Below are 19,057 nucleotides of genomic sequence, written 5' to 3'. Positions count from 1 at the left end.
AATAATTGTTCACTGTAATTTCCTACATCTCTTAATTGTAAACTGTTGAATATGAATTGAATTTACATAGTAGCCATATACTACAGTGTTAACACCTAAGCCTTACTGTGATGTATGTGAATAAGTCTTTAGTCTTAGTGTCTTTCTTTGGTAGTAAGCCTATATTTTTGTTGAAAATATGTCCTGTTTTTTATTATATCAAATACAACTTTTGTTTTTAGCCATACATTATTTTTTAAAAGTGTTCTTACTGTTTTCTTAATTTTTTTTAGCATTTTTTCCCCCCTGTGGCTGTTACCAAATGCCTTTTCTAACTTTGTTTAGACAGTTGTTATTCGTTTGTTCACCCATCCATTCCTCATTCATTCAATAGAAGTGTATTGAGTGATTATATGCTAGGCATTTGACTAGATGATGTGGGAAGAAAGCAAGGGAGGAAAGAGACAATGGGAATTCTTGTGTTGCGGTTGTGTCAGTACTATGTAGTAACTTTTATGTCTCCTGACTCATGTAATCATCACAGGTGATAGGTTTTACATTTCCATTTTACAGATATGGATTAGGATCAGAGAGGTTAATGATTTGCATAGAAAAAAGAGTGTATAAGTGGAAGAAGTAAGATTTGATTCCAAGAATATGATTTTACATAGTGTTGCCTGCCTACGTGGGAGGTGAATAAAGTAAGTTCATTCCTTCATAAAGTGTGTTGTTAAGTGTACTCTGTCTCTGTGCTTTGTGGAGATTCCATTGGGGCTGCTCAGGCGACGGTATGAGGTTCTAACTTCATCCTTTCTTTCTTCCAACTCCATAGGCTCCTTTGAAGATTTGCTTTATTTATTGTGCTTTCTCATAGTATACATAGTAGTTCATATGAAGAGTTGGTTTTAGTTTATTTCTTTGAAGGGCAGAGTTTTCGGGCAGGGCAGAGATGGAGATCTTCCATCTGCAGGCTCACTTCCCAGCTGGCTGCAATGGCTGGGGCTAGGTCAGGCCAAATGCGAGAGCCAGGAGCTTCATCCAGGTTTTCCTATGTGGTTGCGGGGGCCCAAAGATTTGGGCCATCTTCTGCTTTCCCAGGCAAATTAGCAGGGAGCTGGATCAGAAGTGGAGTAGCCAGGACTCCCAGCTGGTGCCCGTATGGGATACCTGCATTGCAGTTGGCGGCTTAACCCATAATGCTACACAATGCCAGCTTCAGAACTACTATTTTAATAAAATTACAGTTGTTTATACACAGAAACTGAGCTAGAATGCAGGTGGTAGATGGAATATGTCAGCACAATTATAGATACACTTATATGAATTCAGAGGTAGGTGAACGATTTTCAATTTGAAGGATAAAAGCTTGTGAAAACACCTTTTGAGCTCTTGTCTTCAAGGGTAGGTAATATTTGTCATTCTAGAAATTTGGGAGGAGGGTGGTGGTGAGGGGAGGTGGAAAACATTGTAAGGGAGACGATGATCAAAGACATGCAGGATTGAGGCATGTGGGACAAGTAGCTTAATGGGTCTAGAGAGAAACTTGGTTGTGAGAAATACAGATAAAGCTGTCAGTTGATATTAGAATATGGGAAGCTTTGAATAGCAAAGGAGTTTAATCTTTTTCATAGGCACTAGGAATCTTTAAAAGGTGTTTGAAGAGATAAAGGTATGAAAAGTATTGATACTGATTTGGGTGGATTGATTATAGGCAGGGTGTTAAATGTACTGCCTGTGAGAAGTCCTGTTGCAGTCCATATAAGAGGGAATGGCATTGAGTGTGAACACTATTGAACAGGTGCAAGTGATAGGTTGAGGTCTTGGAGATTGAAGAGATTAATAAATTAGTTATTGAGGATGATTTCCAGATCTTCTATCCTAGAGGAATGGGAAACTGATGGTGTCGGTTTGAACATTGAGTGTTAACATTTGTATCTAATTTGATTCCCAAAAGATTTGAGGAGTCTTTCATAATTGTTTATAATGTAACAGAATAGGAAACAAGAAAAAAGGAAATGAAGATGAGTCTTGAAAGGATATAGATCCAAAATTAATTCAAGAGGTAAAAATTCATAGATGTATATAATAAAGTCCTTCTTTGGTTGTTGAAATTGGGGAGAATTTTACTCTTAAACTGTGTAGCAAATAAGAAAGCATGTCATTCTGTATTATACTGTACTATCTCCAGAGAAACTAGATTTCCAGTTCATGTAGCAGTGGTTAGGAGCATGACATGTTTTGGTGATGAGACCTGAGAAAATTTTCTTTCACAGAAGGCTTTTTGGACAGTTTCTTATATAGTCAACAGTATTCATCTGAGAGCACTTCAAGAAGTTTGTAGAGGGGGGCAAGTGCTTGGTTTAGCCATTAAGGTGCCCATGTCTCATATTGGAGGGCCTAGGTGCCATGCCCACTTCAACTCCTTACTCCAGCTTCCTGCTAATGCAGATCCTGAGAGGCAGCAGTGATGGCTCATGGTGTTGTGTCCCTACAACCCACATGGAAGGTCTGGCTTCTGGCCTTGACCCCAAACCTAGGACAGTTGCAGACATTTGGCGAGTGAATTAGCAGATAGCAGTTTGCTGACTCTGTCTCTCAAACAAGATAGTAATATTAACAAGTTTATAGATAAATGGAATTAAAAGATAAATTGATATTGGTGCAAAAACACTGAAATTCATTTGTAGGTTTTTTCATGATTTCATTTTCTATAAACATTTTGAAGATCCATCATTCCCTTAATTATAATCTTGTAGTAAATATGGTATCAGTCTGCTGAGTCTTACCACATCTTTACCTTCAAGCTGAGGAAACTTTTATTCAGTAGAAACACTTTTATTACTTTTTAAAAAGAGGGCAATGGAGCCAGCGCCGCGGCTCACTAGGCTAATCCTCCACCTGCGGCGCTGGCACACCGGGTTCTAGTCCCGGTCGTGGCACCAGATCCTGTCCCGGTGCCCCTCTTCCAGGCCAGCTCTCTGCTGTGGCCTGGGAGTGCAGTGGAGGATGGCCCAAGTGCTTGGGCCTTGCACCCCATGGGAGACCAGGAGAAGCACCTGGCTCCTGCCTTCGGTTCAGTGCGGTGCGCTGGCCACAGCGTGCCGGCCGCGGCAGCCATTGGAGGGTGAACCAATGGCAAAGGAAGACCTTTCTCTCTGTCTCTCTCTATCTAACTGTCCACTCTGCCTGTCAAAAAAAAAAAAAAAAAACAAAAAACAAAACCCACACAGTTTCTAATTGGAGGATGTTGCTCTGTTTTTTACAACTTGAGCATAGAGAAATAAAAACATTGTTCACCCTGTAAGAAATTTGCTGCATGGGTTCAAAACAGAGTATACTATTAACTGAATTTTAAAAATTTTAATTTATATTCATGTTTTTGAGTTGAAAAATTGGCAATTATAAAAAAAACAAAAAGACTTCTATATTCCTACTACTGACTAGATATAACAATATTATTTTTGGTTCCTTTAATATATATACACACTCCTATAATTAAAAATAGTTGATTGGGGCCGGTGCCGTGGTGCACTAGGTTAATCCTCAGTCTGCAGCACCGGCATCCCATATGGACGCTGGTTCTAGTCCCGGCTGCTCCTCTTCTAGTCCAGCTCTCTGCTGTGACCCCGGAAGGCAGTGGAGGATGACCCAAGTGCTTGGGCCCCTGCACCCACATGGGAGACCAGGAAGAAGCTCCTGGCTCCTGGCTTCGGATCAGCGTAGCTCCAGCCGTAGCAGCCATTTGGGGAGTGAACCAACGGAAGGAAGACCTTTCTCTCTGTCTCTTGCTCTCACTGTCTATAACTCTACCTGTCAAATAAATAAATAAAACCTTTTAAAAAATAGTTGAGATTGTGTTATATATAATTTAGTTTCCCATTATTTTCCGTTAAATATAACTTCAGTAATGGCAAGGATGTAGCTCTTTCTACCTAAACCTCTTCCCATTTTACTCATAATTATTGGCACCATCTTCATTCTGTCCTCAGCTACAATCTTATTTTCCTTATCTTTTGCTTCTCCCAATAATTGACAACTCTGTGGTCATTTTCTTTTGCTAGTTTCTTAGTAATGTCTTCAACTTGTTCATCTTTTCCACATACTATTTCAAGTTTTTACCCTAGATCAGTGACTACTGAGTTATGCCATTCTTAAATTTATTCTGTTGCTTTGATTGACTGTTTGGGCTGCACAGGAAACCGTGCGTCTCTCTTACACCTTTTTAAAGGCATATGATGAAATAAGTGCAGACACTTTTGGAATTTAAAATGAAGACAATGAATTATGTTGCCCTATCACCATTTATTTCTAGCCAAATCGTTCTCTGACTTCTTTGTTCCATTACCAGATAGGATACTAGAATCAGAGAATTTATAATATATTGCAATTACTGAAACCTGTAACTATCTCTTATTCAATAGTTGTTTTCATATCTGTACTATATTTTGCCCATGACATTGCTTTCCTTATCTTTGCTTGAATTTTAACCCATTGTATTGCTCACCAAATTCCCAGAACAAACTCATTTTTAACCATTTTTTACTGGATGTTTCTAATTAAAATAAAAAATTACTTCTTTTTCTAAGACGTAGAATCTGTGACTGTATATTTCCATATATATTTAATTTTATAGGTGATTCTACCCTATTTAGGCTTTTTAAAGTTGGGTTGATCATTAAACCATTAGCTATCATATTAAATGTGGTGCAGAATGACTCGAGAAGTCTGTTGACAATTATAGATATTAAAATAGCTTTCTCAGTTCTCTTTCTGAAAATGGCTTTTCTTAAATACTATTATCTTCTATTCAGGTCATGTTTTCTCAGTGGTACTACATAACCAAAAATTCAGCCTCACAGCTTTATCTTCTGTGGCTTTTTGTTTTTGAGTAACAATGTAGAATTGGTTGTGGATGAAATTGGGATATTACATGTTAAAGATTTTCATCTTAGAATCTTGTATAATATATCTTTGATAGGTAATAAAAAGGTAAATTAACATTTAGAAATTGAGGTTTTGTAGATTACTTAGCATAAGTATGGAGGTAGGTGGGGCAGTAAGACTGGAGGGAAGGCTACTGATAAACACAGGACTAGAATTTGAGTCCTGGTCTAACTGATGCCAAAGCCCATGATTTTAGTCATTATTATTTTCATTTTATAGATAAGGAGTTCTTGGTGTTCAATTTAAGCATTTAATTTTTAAAATCCTGAATGGTATTTCATATCACATGAAGTATATACTGTGTGGTATGGATATTGAATAAGATTATTGGTTATAGCGATTTGTTAAGAATATATTGTAATTATAACCTTTATTTTCTGATCAAACCTGGCTTAAGTCTTCTCTCTTGATACATTTTTATTTTTCATAATCTCTCTGAATCTGATCAGTATTACTTAAAAATGTGCATTAGGATCATTGATAAAGATGATCTCCTTTTTTGTATTTTTTTTTTTCAGTTTAAGTTCAGAATAATTAGTTTCTGAGAACTAACACCTAAGCGGATGAAATTGAGGACTAGAGAGTAACTTCAATAAGATCATGTGTAACATTATGTAATAAGAGTTAAAAAACTTGGATTCAATTTTAGCTTTCTATGTGAGGTTGGACAAATTACATTATTCTCAGTTTCCTTCTCTTTAATTATTCTAACTTGTCTCATATATGAACAGTTTGAGGATTAAAGGAAATAATGTTTACAAAGTTTAGCACAGTACTTGGCACAGTAAACAATGAAGAAAAGCTCACATAAAATCAAAGAATAGTTTCAAGTAGGGTGTACCTATAAAAATCATGAACTGTGTTGTTTAGGCACATTGATTTTTTAAAATATGTTAATGAGCATAATTAAGTTAAAGTTTAAAATATTGCTTTGGAGTAGATTCATTCAGTATTTATAACAGTTTTTTTGAACCTAATTGAAAAATTAAAATATTAATGTTTTTGACTGTATGGATCTTACTGAATTGTCTGTGCTTCTGTCTTTATTTTTCATATTAATATTATTTGTTGGACACCTAACTATTGACTAACATTTCTGTGAGAAGAAAGGGAAGGAAAGAAAGGAACTGTTATTTTTTATTAAGCATGCTTTACAAATGTTTAGTGGCAGACAATTTATAATTCATATATTTTGCATATCCAGCTTATCTTTAGCTTGTTTCTGGGTATATTGAAAGTTGGCTGTATTGGCTCTCAAATTGACTGATGTATCTAGGGGAGCTTTGTTTAAAAACAATTCCCAAAGCTCTTCCTCTCTTAGCCTCATTCCCTGAAGACATACTCTTTGGACAATTCTGGTGAGCAGCCAGATTTGGATACCAGTGGACTACAGGAATTTATGTATAGCACTTCATGGATAGCCCTGTGAACGTTTTAATGGAGCATGCTTTGCAACTCCCATTAAAAAAAAAAAAAAGTATGGTCAAGTGATAATGCCTCTTAGTTTATTTTGCAAGCTGTTTGTGGCAAATGTAAGTCTCCTTGAAGAAAATTTGTGCTGTCTCTGAAATCAACTGGCTAGAATGTAATGTGTTCATATTTTTAAAAAATCATTTATGCTTAACTTTGAATGAATCCTTTTTAAAGAAAAATATGAAACAAACTGTTAAAAAAAGTGTTCTTTATAATTTTTATTGTTTAAAAATTGATTAATTAGTTTGAGAGAGAAAGAGACAGAGCTCCCCATCTGCTGGTTCGCTCTCCCAAATGCCCACAGTGGCCAGGGTGCTGAAGTGGGGAGCCAGGAACTTAATGCAGGTCACTCATAAGGATGGCCCGAATCCATTGACTTGAGCCATCAACTGATGCCTCCTAGAGTTTGCATTAGCAGGAAAGCTGGAGTCAGGAGTGGGAGGAGGTACTCAACCCTGTGTAGCTCCAATGGCTCCGGTATCCTAACCAGTGCCCATCTTCCACTTTTATACATTTAAAAAAATGTTTGATGGCTGGTGCCGTGGCTTAACAGGCTAATCCTCTGCCTTGTGGCACCGGCATACCGGGTTCTAGTCCCGGTTGGGGCGCCGGATTCTATCCCGGTTGCCCCTCTTCCAGGCCAGCTCTCTGCTATGGCCCGGGAAGGCAGTGGAGGATGGCCCAAGTGCTTGGGCCCTGCACCCGCATGGGAGACCAGGAGAAGCACCTGGCTCCTGGCTTCGGATCAGCGAGATGCGCTGGCCGCAGTGGCCATTGGAGGGTGAACCAATGGCAAAGGAAGACCTTTCTCTCTGTCTGTCTCTCTCACTATCCACTCCGCCTGTCCAAAAAAAAAAAAAAAAAAAGGAAAAAAAAATGTTTGAGAGACAGGATGATGCAATGAGTAACTTTTATTCTCCAGTTGCCATATTGCAATGTTTTATGTTATCCTGCTTAATATATGTCTCATGAAATAGTTTATGTTATTTTGTGTCTGTGACTAGACCGGACTAGGGTAAAGTACACAAAGTGCATAGGGTACAAAATATGGGGGCTCTCACTTTGATGGCTGTGCAAGAGTGAGTATGTCCTTAAATTTTATGCCTTAGATTCCTCGCTTGTCCCTAGCCCTAGCCCTATCTGTGTTGCAGAGATGTGGGCTCCACATAAATTATTTCGATTTTAGTTTAGCATAATCTCATGCATGCTTGGATAGTCTATAAAATTGATGAAAAGATGAAAATAATGTAATTAATCTCAAATTTATATTACCAAGATAAAACTTGACTGTTTAAATAAGAGAGTATTATAGTTTTATTCTTGCCTGCTCAGTAATCGTTAGCACTTCAGAAGTTGCAATTCAGCAGGATCTTAACTGATACTGAACATTGTTGGTTTTACCTATTGGCAACTACCTGAAATCAGTGCTCTTGTAGGTACCATAAGCTTCTGAATTTGAAATATAGTGCCATCAACTCTTAATTTAAACTTAGAGATGCTCACTGAAGCAACAAGTAGTAGCTCTAGTTTTTCTGCATTTTTATTAATTTAGAATTCTTTGAGAATTTGCCTATGATTTTTTTTTTATTTAGCGCTACATCTGGAAATGCTCAAAAGTTGTTTGCCTTTTAGAGAGAAAGTTTGCAGTGAAAGTATAACTTCTTTAGAGGTGAGGTTCAAGTTAACAAATGATGAACCATAATATGAGGAAGCATAATATCGTGAATTATTATTTGGCAAATGTATCTAATGCATGCATTAGCTGCTGGAGTCATTTATAAAGTACCACTTCCAGAATGCTAGAGAAATAGACTATACAGAACTTTCTCTGTAAACTCTGAGAATGTAAACTAGAGTATAACTTAGTTTATTCAATAAGGACTAAATTCTGTAAGTTTAAGTTTGATGTTTGTAGGTTCCATGATTAATGTATGATCAGAATATGAAAGGAATATTTAGGATCTGTTAAAATTTGTAGGTGTGACATCATTGTCAAGTAAGGAGTTTTATTTCTTCAAGTTAGATTTTATTTAAATGTCCTTTTTTCTCTAAAATAAATTTTTATTTCTGGTTACAGTGGTGCCAAAGCTATGTTTTCCCAAATAGAGTTTTTGGATATTTAGCTCCTTTGATAGTGTTTAAAATAAACAAAAATAAACCTATAACAACCAAAGGTGGAAGGGTGTCTAGATTTGTTTTTAGCTTTCTTTTTCATGGCTTCTCAGAAGTGTATCATATTATAAATACATTCAAAATGTTTTGCTCTGAGGATATGTAGCATTCCTATAAAGGTTAAATCAATAAAAATGATTTGGACACATTCCTAAGCGTGGCTAGAACAGGTAGCCCGTTGTTTTAGGTACCCTTGAGTTTCTGGAGCAGATCATTATGGCGTAGCAAAGAAACTCACTAAAAGTTGCTTTCTATCTGTAGATGCATCAGCTTAAAAAAAGTAAGATTTGCTAGCCTTTAAAAATGAGTATTTTTAAAGTAGCCCTAAATATACTGTTTTAATTATGTATTTTAAATGTAGTTAAAGTTTTGGAACTTCTTTTTTTTTTTTTTATTCGAATGCTGAAGATGCACCCTAATTGATAAGGAAGAAGTACGTACAGGAGAAATGCTGTGGGCAAGCCTTTTCCGCAAATGTAGAATAAATGGTAGGTTTATGATTAAAGAAAATATCACACATTATTATAATTGTAAAATAGGAATTAAATGTAATTCTTTTTAGTCTTGCCTGTTTAGAAGAAAATTCTCTGGTCACTGGGATGTTATTCTGTTCATTTGAGCAGTTCAAAAGGAAAGCTTTAATTTGAAACTTTTATTTTAAAAAGCATGTGTATCTCCTATGCTCAGGTTTGGTTTCCTACTGTGTTATTGCTGGTAGGTAGTTTTGTACATTAGGTTGTATTTTTGTTGTTCATTTCATATGTTTTGAATATGTACGTTTTCAGATCACGCTTTTCGTGGCTACTTTTTGAAAAACCTGTTAGTTTAAAATGATGAGTTAGGCTGTTTTTCTTAGTTTCCTTTAAAGAGTATTGAAGTCATTAAATGGTTTTGGATGACAAATAATTGTAGTGAATTGACCATGTATTTGAATAAAGAAAATTTAAACAAAAAAAATTTGAGTGATGTGTATTAATAAAGTTTTGTTACAGAAAATCTATTCCTATCTTTCTGTATGTCATATATAATTACTTTGTAAAAAATTTATAAAAAATACTGTTATATTAGTTGTTGGAGTATATGATTAGATTTAACTTAGCTAAGAAAATGCTGCAAATATGTCTCAGTAAAAAGTTTTACATATATTTAAGGATTTAAACATTTAATAAATGAATAATTTATCGATTTAAGCCAAATATTTTGTTCTTTTAAGAAATAGCAAAATATGTCTTGGTAATTCAGATTTATTTTGTGTCTTTATAAATCCAGAATATTTATAGAAATAAAAAATAAACCTAATAAGCTCTATTTTCTTTCTGAGTTCTTGGGAAGGGGAGTTCTCTTCGTCATGTGTTTCTCTAACCATGTTGGTACACTAAAGTATTCTGCAGAGTGCTTATGTATGTTATAAGGGAAATACATTGTTAAATCTTTACTGTTGTCTCAACAATGAAGTTCTTTTGACAATATCTGTTTTCCTTATTTATCTTAGATAATAACACTTCAAATGAGGTGAACACCATTGGTAGAAAGTTTTAAGAATGTTGTTTTCTTCCTAATTTGCAGAGTGAGTGAGTGTGTATATGAGTATGTAAGTGAGAGTGTAAGAATTCTGTGAGTACATTGAAGTTTCTAATATGAAAAAAAAGTTTCTGTTGTAGAGAGAAGGTTGAATTCATGATCAGGGTTTGGATTACATTGATTTTCATGTTTATATTGCCTTACAAAATGTACCCTAGTACAATGTCTTTTAAGTAGTATTTCCTCTATAGATTATGTTCTTAATAATTTTAATTTTTGTATTGAACTATATATTTGCAGTAGTAATAGCAATTTTTTCTGCATTTCATCAAATGCTGAATTACCTAAAAGCTCTCCAAATTTCAGAGGGGTAAATTAATCTCTCTAGATTATCTTTTGTGACCAGTTATCTTACCTAATGTCGGGATGCTATTGTCTTGATGGGAATTCTCTGGTAGAGTGGTTCTCATTGCATCTTAATATTTTTGAATTGGATGTTTGAGTCCGTAGTGTGAAATGCTTGCATACTTTACAGTTGTCAGTTTCATGGAAAACAGTGATCGATATGTGATTAGCAACATGAAGAAGTTTTCTGTCATTGATACTGTACTATTGTAGCAGATATCTGTAATAACGCTTATAAAATAAAATAGAAATTCACTTTTTTCTATTAAATAGATTTTTAAAATTGAGTTGTATTTATGAAAGCATTTGTAATAAATTATTATTCATTACAAAGAATCTGTACCTTGTGCCTTTTTGATACTCTTGCATCCTTTTCCTACGATCAAGTTTTAAAGTAAAACAGCAAAGGTTGAAATATTACTTGTGAAAAATAGTACATTAAAGTACATAAATAGTACATAAAATAAGATAAATGTGATGATCCTTTGTTTTCTGCTTCACACTGAATTCACTTTGCATTCTTTGTTTAGATTCATTTAAATTTTTATTCATTTGGTAGAATTAATGGTACCTTTTAATTTAAAGAGTACTCTGGAAATTTGAAATCTTAAATTAGGAAGTTTAATACAGATATTTAAAAATGAAATTAATTATAATAATTGTCTGATAAAATCCCAGAAGTTAAAAATCTAGTGTTTACGCAGGTAGCATGGGCAATAATTAATATATAGAAAACAGGCCTGTTTAGTTCTGAGCCAGAGTTGTTCTTTGAGTAATAAATATGTATCTATTTGATTAATTACATTAATATTTCTCCTTGTAAACAGTAAAAATTTGTTTAATATCAGTTTCTAATTAGGGATTTATAAGTATTGTATTAATTGTTTTAGTCTTGACTTTCCTAGTAGATTTCTAATCTTTGTTATTAGTTTTAACAATTGACATTACTCTGTTAGCGTACATGCAAAAAATAAGTATTTTTTACAAGTTACTCGCAGCACCTTGCTTAAATAATTTACAGGTTTCTCCCTGGTTTATAATCATCATACCAAGTTCTGTAGTCATTGCTATGTATTTACTCTCATGTATAAGTAATTATATACTATATCGTAAGATTTTCAGCCAGACTGATAACCACAAGAAATTACAATTAATTGAATATATGTGACAGATAGTTTGTTTCTGTATAAAAATATATTCATGTCCATGTAAAGTTACATACAATACACAATATCATTATTCCAATTTTTCCAAAGAAGGAATATCCGTACACTAGTACTTTACAAGCCTTATTGATGATTGTTATCGTGAGTTAGCAAGCATATTCTTTTATGTATTTATTTTTGTTTTTACTAAACCATATTTGGTGTAAGGTTCCTGACCATAAGGAGTACATAAGTAATGATTTGATGCACTCATGGCTTATGTAATTTTAGGGAAGACTGAAAAATGTGTATTTAGGTTTATGGATTTTTAACTTAGTCTTTTATATAAATATATTTTTATAATTGATTTTAGGATATTTCTAGTAGATGCCATTAATGTAAAATAAAAGTCAGTGTAACTGAAAAGTAAAATAAAAGTAATTTATTTGACTTTGTGGTAAAAATTATTTTCCCCTGCATAAGATATTTAGATATACATGGTTAGAAATATCACTCATCTAATGTAACTATTCTGTATAATTTCTGAAGAGAAATTACAGAAGAAATAGTGGAAATAGCAGTCTTGAAATTAGTTGCTGAAATAATCTTACATACATTCCTGAGAAGACCAGTAATTTTCAAATTGTCTAACATTAAGAGAATAATTTTAAAATTTCTTAAACATTGAAAATTGCATTTACTTAATATGTCTGTATATTGAAGAATTCTGTGTTTTGTGGGGCACCTGATCTAAAAGATGAAAATAATTTAATCAAGACAGACTAACATTTAGTTCTTTGTTTTATTTTTGAATATTAACAAGAATATACAATATTTATAGGAAGTACATGATTGACAAAATTTTTTTCACCACAAGTAGTAAATGGTTGTGTAGCAACTGGCCTTCAAGTGATTCTTTTAATTTTGTAGCTCATCTTATTTTGGGAGTGTTTTCTACATTGTGTTAAATGATGCACTTTCTATTTATTAGTAGCAGAAAACATGTTTATGAAAAAATATGTCTTAGAGTAAACTCATGATCAACAATAGTAACAAAAGCCTAAAATACTTGATTTAGTGTTGCTTATATCCATTCAGCACTGTTCCAAACCTTGAGTGTTGTGACCTTAATAAATAGTATGAGAATGAGGAAATTGCTAAGGATTGTACCTAAAGTAAAGCTATTTTATGTCATAAAATAAAAAAGCATTCAATCTCAATTGTTACGTAGGTCTTTAAAAAGTTATGTGGGAATGTATGGTCTGTTGTATGTGTATCTGCTGTTGAACGGACAAAAGCTTGTGGTTATGTGTGGTTAAAATTGTAAGGAAACTCCCTTTGAATAGGATATAGGATTTCGAATTGTAACACATTCATCAAAATACATAAACCAGTGTATTCTGTCAAAGCTTTTAAGTAGCAAGAGATTGTAGTAAGGTGTATACTTTTGCTATATGAGATTTCCTTTTCTAAAAATTTATTTTAAAATATTGAATAGTTCAGATTTGGTGAAGAATTACACTTGATCTTAGCCAAAAGGCCGAGAAACGATTAAGAATTTATACATACTTTAGGCAGAATATTTTACCATTTAGAAAATATCAAGTTATCTTTATAACAGGAGATTAATGACAATTTTTTATTTGGTAGAATCTTAACTTCAGTGCAAGTTACAGCGTTCTTTGGGATAAGAGAGAAAAATAATAGCACATTAAGGTAGTCTATTGGGTAGTCTGTGCCTAAATTATTATCTGTGCCTAAATTATTATGGTTTTCTTAGCATCCACTTAATAATAAGTGTGACATGACAGATGATTAGAAGAAATAGTTATGGTTTGTCACAATTACAATTTTAGTATTTGCAAGAAGGATTTTTTTTTTTCCTGTTGAATTGCTGGTGTTCTGTTTGGCCACATGTGTAATATTTTTAAAGAAACACTGTAAAGGTAGACTGTCTCAGTGAACCCTTTATATAAAAATATCTCTAAAGACTTGTGTTAGGTAATAGCATTTGCAGTCTTAATGCTTTTACTGAGCTGTTGTGTGACTTCACTATTGACTTGGAGTTGTCATATCTTAGTATCCTGTAACAAGTGTGAGTACAGCATGGAAGGCTGGTATTTACATGTTTTTGGAGAGGAATTTGAGATGGTGCCTGTTTTCCCATCAGTTTTCAAGTATGCACGAGTGCATCATTAATCATAGGAAATGCAAAAATAAATGATCCAGTCCCATTGGATTTTTTAATATGAATACTTACCTTTTCATTTTTTTATATATACAGTTGAGGTATTTAGGTAACCCCTAACCTTTTACTTTAACAAAGAAGTACAGTATAAAAATATTACCACAGTTTTCATGTGAGCAGTTCTTGAGAGGGGGAAAAAAGCCCTCTAGATGAATATTTGTTGAAAAAAAAAGTTGTGATACATAATGTCTTAACTCAGCCCCAATACAGTACTTGCAGACCACCAGTGTGTAAAATTGAAAGCACATGAGTTTTGAAGCACTAGAAAAGGTTTGTAATTGATTAGCACTGCTTGAAAGTATTAAAGTACAGTGAGTTTTGATTTGTGAATGGTTCTATTCAATAAAGATTAATTCTGTGTGTTTGATAAAATCTTACTGCTTTCGATGAGTTAGCTACCTTCACCCCACCCCCCACAGTTTATTTAACCATCAAATATTTCAGTGTTCTTTTAACAAACTGGAACATTTCTATCTTACTGAGTTTAACTTTAGCATGACTGATTTAAACAATTCAGACTATCAGTGATTAGCTTGAAGGATGTAATTGAAAAGATTAATATTTTGTGCTTTTAAAAATAAAATATATCATAATGTAATCATGTATATTTCATGCCTTTCGTGTAATTTAGGGACTATCAGGAGGTTCACACAGACTTACATGATCTTTTCCTGATTTCTTTTCAGCCTTCTACATTTCAAAACATTTTTAAAAACTAAACGTGAAATATTTAACAAATTTTCATATAAAACAAGAATTAATAATTTAGAATAATTTATAATATGAGTCTGGCAATCGTGTTGATATTTTTAGCTTTTTAGAGTGATCTTCTGTTCTTTTTGATTCTTTGAGAGTTCTGGAATTTAGCTCTCTTGTTTTAAAAGCAAGTAACAAAACTTTGGCACTATTAAATCTTGAAACTATTATTGATATGGACCACAACTATTGTTTTGGAAATCAGTGTTCTCACATTGTGTTCAGTTAGTTACTGTGGTCAGTTAGAAAGGTTTTATGAGGAAATTTGATTCCTTAGCTGATCCGTTTTCATAAGTGAGTCACATCTATCATTTCCAACAGGCTGTATTTATGATAAATAATGAACAAATTTAGAGTAGCACAGATTGAAAATTGTTGATTAATTCAAAGTAAAGTATAATGAGAGATCGACTTTGAGACTCTCATACACTCACACACACACACACACACATGCACTCACACACACTCCACTCATGTTTGAGGTGAGGCAGTTAGTCAACATGTGCGTTGTCCCTCATCTTGAAAAAGCTTAAAATTTTTAAAAACTATTTTACAAAATTAGAGCACATACTCAGGACATTTCATTAGGGGGCTAATGATAATCATTATCTAAATAAGAATCTGAAGCTCGGAGTGCGGTTTTAGATTTCAAATAGATTATAGAATGGGAAAATGTTTGCAATGTGATGATAACCTATACAGAATGTCCACACTCACCTGTAATTAGTCTGGTGTAGTAGGTTCATGCTAAGTTCTCTATCTATCTAAGCTCTAAGGTACTATTTTTTTGTGTGTTGGGCTGTGGAGGGAAAAGTGAAATTCACTTTTCAGAAGAGGAATAATTAGTTATAATGTTAAATATGATATGCAACAGAAGATGATGTTTATTTAGTTTATGCCTTGCTAAGAAAATTAGTCAAGTTTGGAAATCATAATGTAGAATAGTTAAGAATGTCACAGAAATTTAAAACTCCTAGTATGAAATAATAAAAAGCATTTTAATGTATTCTTTGTGACAGCCTTACTTCTAATGCTGAAGTATTTCTTGTAACCTGTGTTGTTACTGGTCTGGTTAGAAACATTCTTTTTTTAAAAAATAGGATTTTTCTAAAAGCACAACTGCTTGATTCGTCTGTTTCCAGTAATGCCTCTGTATAACAATAGTTTCCACTGGTTTTTATTTTTCTTGGATAGTAAAAGTGAAAATTCCCAAGTATTAGCTATAATTATTATATAGACTATAATGTAGTCTAGTTGTGTTTATATTCTGCTTCCTTAATATAGAATTTTTTCGAGTAATGCTTAATATCCACTCTTCCATTTTAAAAATAATCTGTGATTATCAAATTGTGTATGTATTGTAACTGAGGGGGCTTACTCACAGCTATTGAGGGAGTCACTAGAGCAGTTTTACATTTTCTATAAAATACAAAGTACATTTCCTTATCCTTTAAGAGAAACTTTTTTCTCCCGTTCAGGTTTAATTATTTCCCTTTGACTTAAACTAAGACTGATCCTCTAGTAGTAGTAGCCAGTTACAAAGTGTGAAGTAGGAGGAGTAAAGGAAACTCTCCAATCGTTAGTTGAAAATTACAAAGCAAAGTTAATACAGGTATACAGAGCAAAAGGGTTTATTTTAAATGATAAAAGTTTAAAAGGCTGCCTGGTAGTCAGAACATGTTGGACATCATAAAGAGAATCTTGTAAGTGTTTAGATATTTTACTATCATACCGTGTTACCTGATGAATTTGAGGTCATTTATATATCTGTAGCAACACTAACTTGGAATTAAATATTAAGGGGCTCTATTATGCCTGTTTTCTTTTAAAGTCCAGCATGATTTAATAGGTATGGCTCTTTTAAATCAGGCAGGCCATCCTTACGGAGCTCTAGTTTTCGTGAGGTTTATTTTTGGTAGGTTGAAGAATGTGATTAAAACAATCAGATATTTCAGTGCTTGCTTTATGTTTGTAACAGGTTTTACATATGGGTAACACTGTGCTCATGTACAATTAAGATTATATAGAAAAGTACACTTCCATGTACGTTTTAAAAGACTTCTGTGAACTTTTTAATATCCTGGGTTACTATAAATATTCTTTCAAAAATGGCTCTGATGTACTGGTCATATTTTCAGTTGAATATATACTTCGATTTTATGGAGTTGTTTAAAAACAAACTTATGTAGCTATGATGCAGTTCAAAAGTTTGCATAGATTTCTTTTAATTGAATTTGTTAAATTATTAACTGTATTGCAAGTTTATTCCTGTTATACATGGTAGACCATAATGTTGAGATAATTCTGTGGTCTGTTATTTTGAAAATTGCTTCCTTTTTGAAGTTTGCTCAAATATTGGGAACTGCCGGAGTCAAGAATTTATGATACTTTGATTAATCTAGTGTCTAATTTTATTCTAATGAGTACTAATGAGACTGTTAAACTGTTTCTTTTACTGTTTTAACATCCTCATTTTTATAATTCTAGAAAACATGTTTATAAATGCAAAATTAAGTTTGTCTATTTCAAGTCATTACTCTGAGAATTAGTTAAGTTATTGATGCCAAATGCAAATATGTACAGCAATTACATTTTTAATGCAACAAAATATAATCATTGTGATATTTAATATACCATCATCTGGAAGAGTTACGAGTTTAAGAAATACTTTATGTTCAACAGGTTTATATCTTAAAGGATTTTAAAATATAACACTTACCCCAAAAGAAGTTTTGCTGACATGGTGTCACTGTGCTGAAGAGGCTGTTTGATGCCATAGTCCCTCTTTTTTTTTTCAGATAGAACTTGTACCCTCTCTGGTAAATACTGCTTGCAGCCTTAAACTGAAAATACAAACCATACCCAAACTTTGTTTTAGTTTTACAGTATGTCTGGAGTACATAGACTTTATATTTATTTTTTTCTGTCAAGAAATTATGTAGCTGGTAACATGTGAAAAGCAAGGAAACAAAACAAAAAGAGAATGAGCAAATATTTGAAGGACCTACTATTACTGCATAGACTGTGGTTAGAGAGCACTCACTGACTCTGTTGGTCTCGGTGGCTGGTAGTGACCTGCGGAGATTAACCATTTAAAAACCAGAGACTTCTTGCTGTCCTCCTGGAGAAAGTTTGCACCGCACTTGTGGTTCTGTGGTTGTTTGTGAGGCGAATGAAGCATTCACACAATCCAAAAAAGCAAAAGCTTTAAAACTCCTTTTTTTTGCAAGCACTATTACTGGAGAGACAGAATCATGTGGTTTGTGACCTCACAGTGCTCAAAGTAAAGTGGGACTGCCTACCACTGTGGCTTTTCCCCCTTGCTCTTGCTGCTCTCTCTCTTTCTCTCTCTCTCTCTCTGACAAAAGGCTTGTGGTAAGGCCTTTCCTGGCATCCAGAAGGATATAGCTTTTTAATTTTTGTGACTCATGAGGATTTGGATAGAATACAAATGCTGAAGGAGCCCAAACTCCTGTAAGGTTAAGCATTTGTAGAGCAGAGCTCTGCAGTTAGAGGACTTTCCTTTCTACCTACCCTCCCCACCTCCCCACCTTTTTTTTTTTTTTTTTTTGCCTCCTTTTAGTTCATTATTTTGTCTGTGGCAAAGTGAACAAAATTGGCTCAAGAGGCTGTGTGAAATTCTGAACAACAGTGATGATTTACAATAATTTACATCTTTGGATTGTATCACATTCTGGGGTCTGCTTTGTATTTGCTTGGTGGCTGGATTCCTTCTGTTTTCCTTTTTCTTGTCTTCTTAAACTTGTGAATCTGTAACTCATTGTAAAAAAGTTTACCTTTCTTAAGGTCTGGTTGCAAACTGCTTGCTGGGCTTGACTGTAATTGGTTGTCATAAAAGTGTTAGTCTGGGGATTCCTTTACAGATTTTAAATCATGTCTGTCAAACTTATTAATATTAGATGTTGCCTCTTAGAATATAGATTAAATGTAATCAGTATCTTTTATGTTATGTATACCTTCATCTCATGGCTAGTTTGAGGATCTTAAGTGAATGGCAAGAATTGTTAACATAGTTTTCTTTATGATTGTAATTTTATTATTCAAGGAAATGTACAAGCACTTATTTTTTTTATAGCTCTTTAATAAGTAGCCTGGACATTAACAGAGTTTTTGATAGCAAATCTTACTATAACTTAGATTGTTTAGTGTCAGATTTTACGAATTCAGAATGGAGTGGGTTAACAGAAGCTGTATTTTTTTTGTTTATAATGGAAGCTTTGAAATAAATTGCAAAATGCTGTGTGTAGTAAGGAATAATGCACACAGACAGAGTATGTTAGTCGTCTCGATTTGCTAATTCTGATTCAGAAGAAAATTGAAAACATCTTTGGGAAACTATCTCCTTTTTTGCCCCTTTGGACATGTATGTATAGAACTCATTTTCTTATTAGGA

At 33.6% G+C, this 19,057-nt stretch overlaps 1 protein-coding gene and 1 pseudogene across 2 annotated transcripts in view; one reads left to right on the top strand and one right to left on the bottom strand.

The window, feature by feature from the left end:
* Positions 1 to 19,057, top strand: part of SUPT3H (SPT3 homolog, SAGA and STAGA complex component) — a 493,606-nt gene that overhangs the window by 35,719 nt on the left and 438,830 nt on the right. The window lies entirely within an intron of this gene.
* Positions 13,094 to 13,191, bottom strand: LOC133757182 (U2 spliceosomal RNA; annotated as a pseudogene).

The sequence above is a fragment of the Lepus europaeus genome, chromosome 3 (genome assembly GCF_033115175.1).
Source record: "Lepus europaeus isolate LE1 chromosome 3, mLepTim1.pri, whole genome shotgun sequence".
In the NCBI taxonomy this organism is placed as follows: Eukaryota; Metazoa; Chordata; class Mammalia; order Lagomorpha; family Leporidae; genus Lepus; species Lepus europaeus.
The sequence above is the reverse complement of the archived record's forward strand: the minus strand, read 5'-3'. Positions and strand labels throughout refer to the sequence as shown.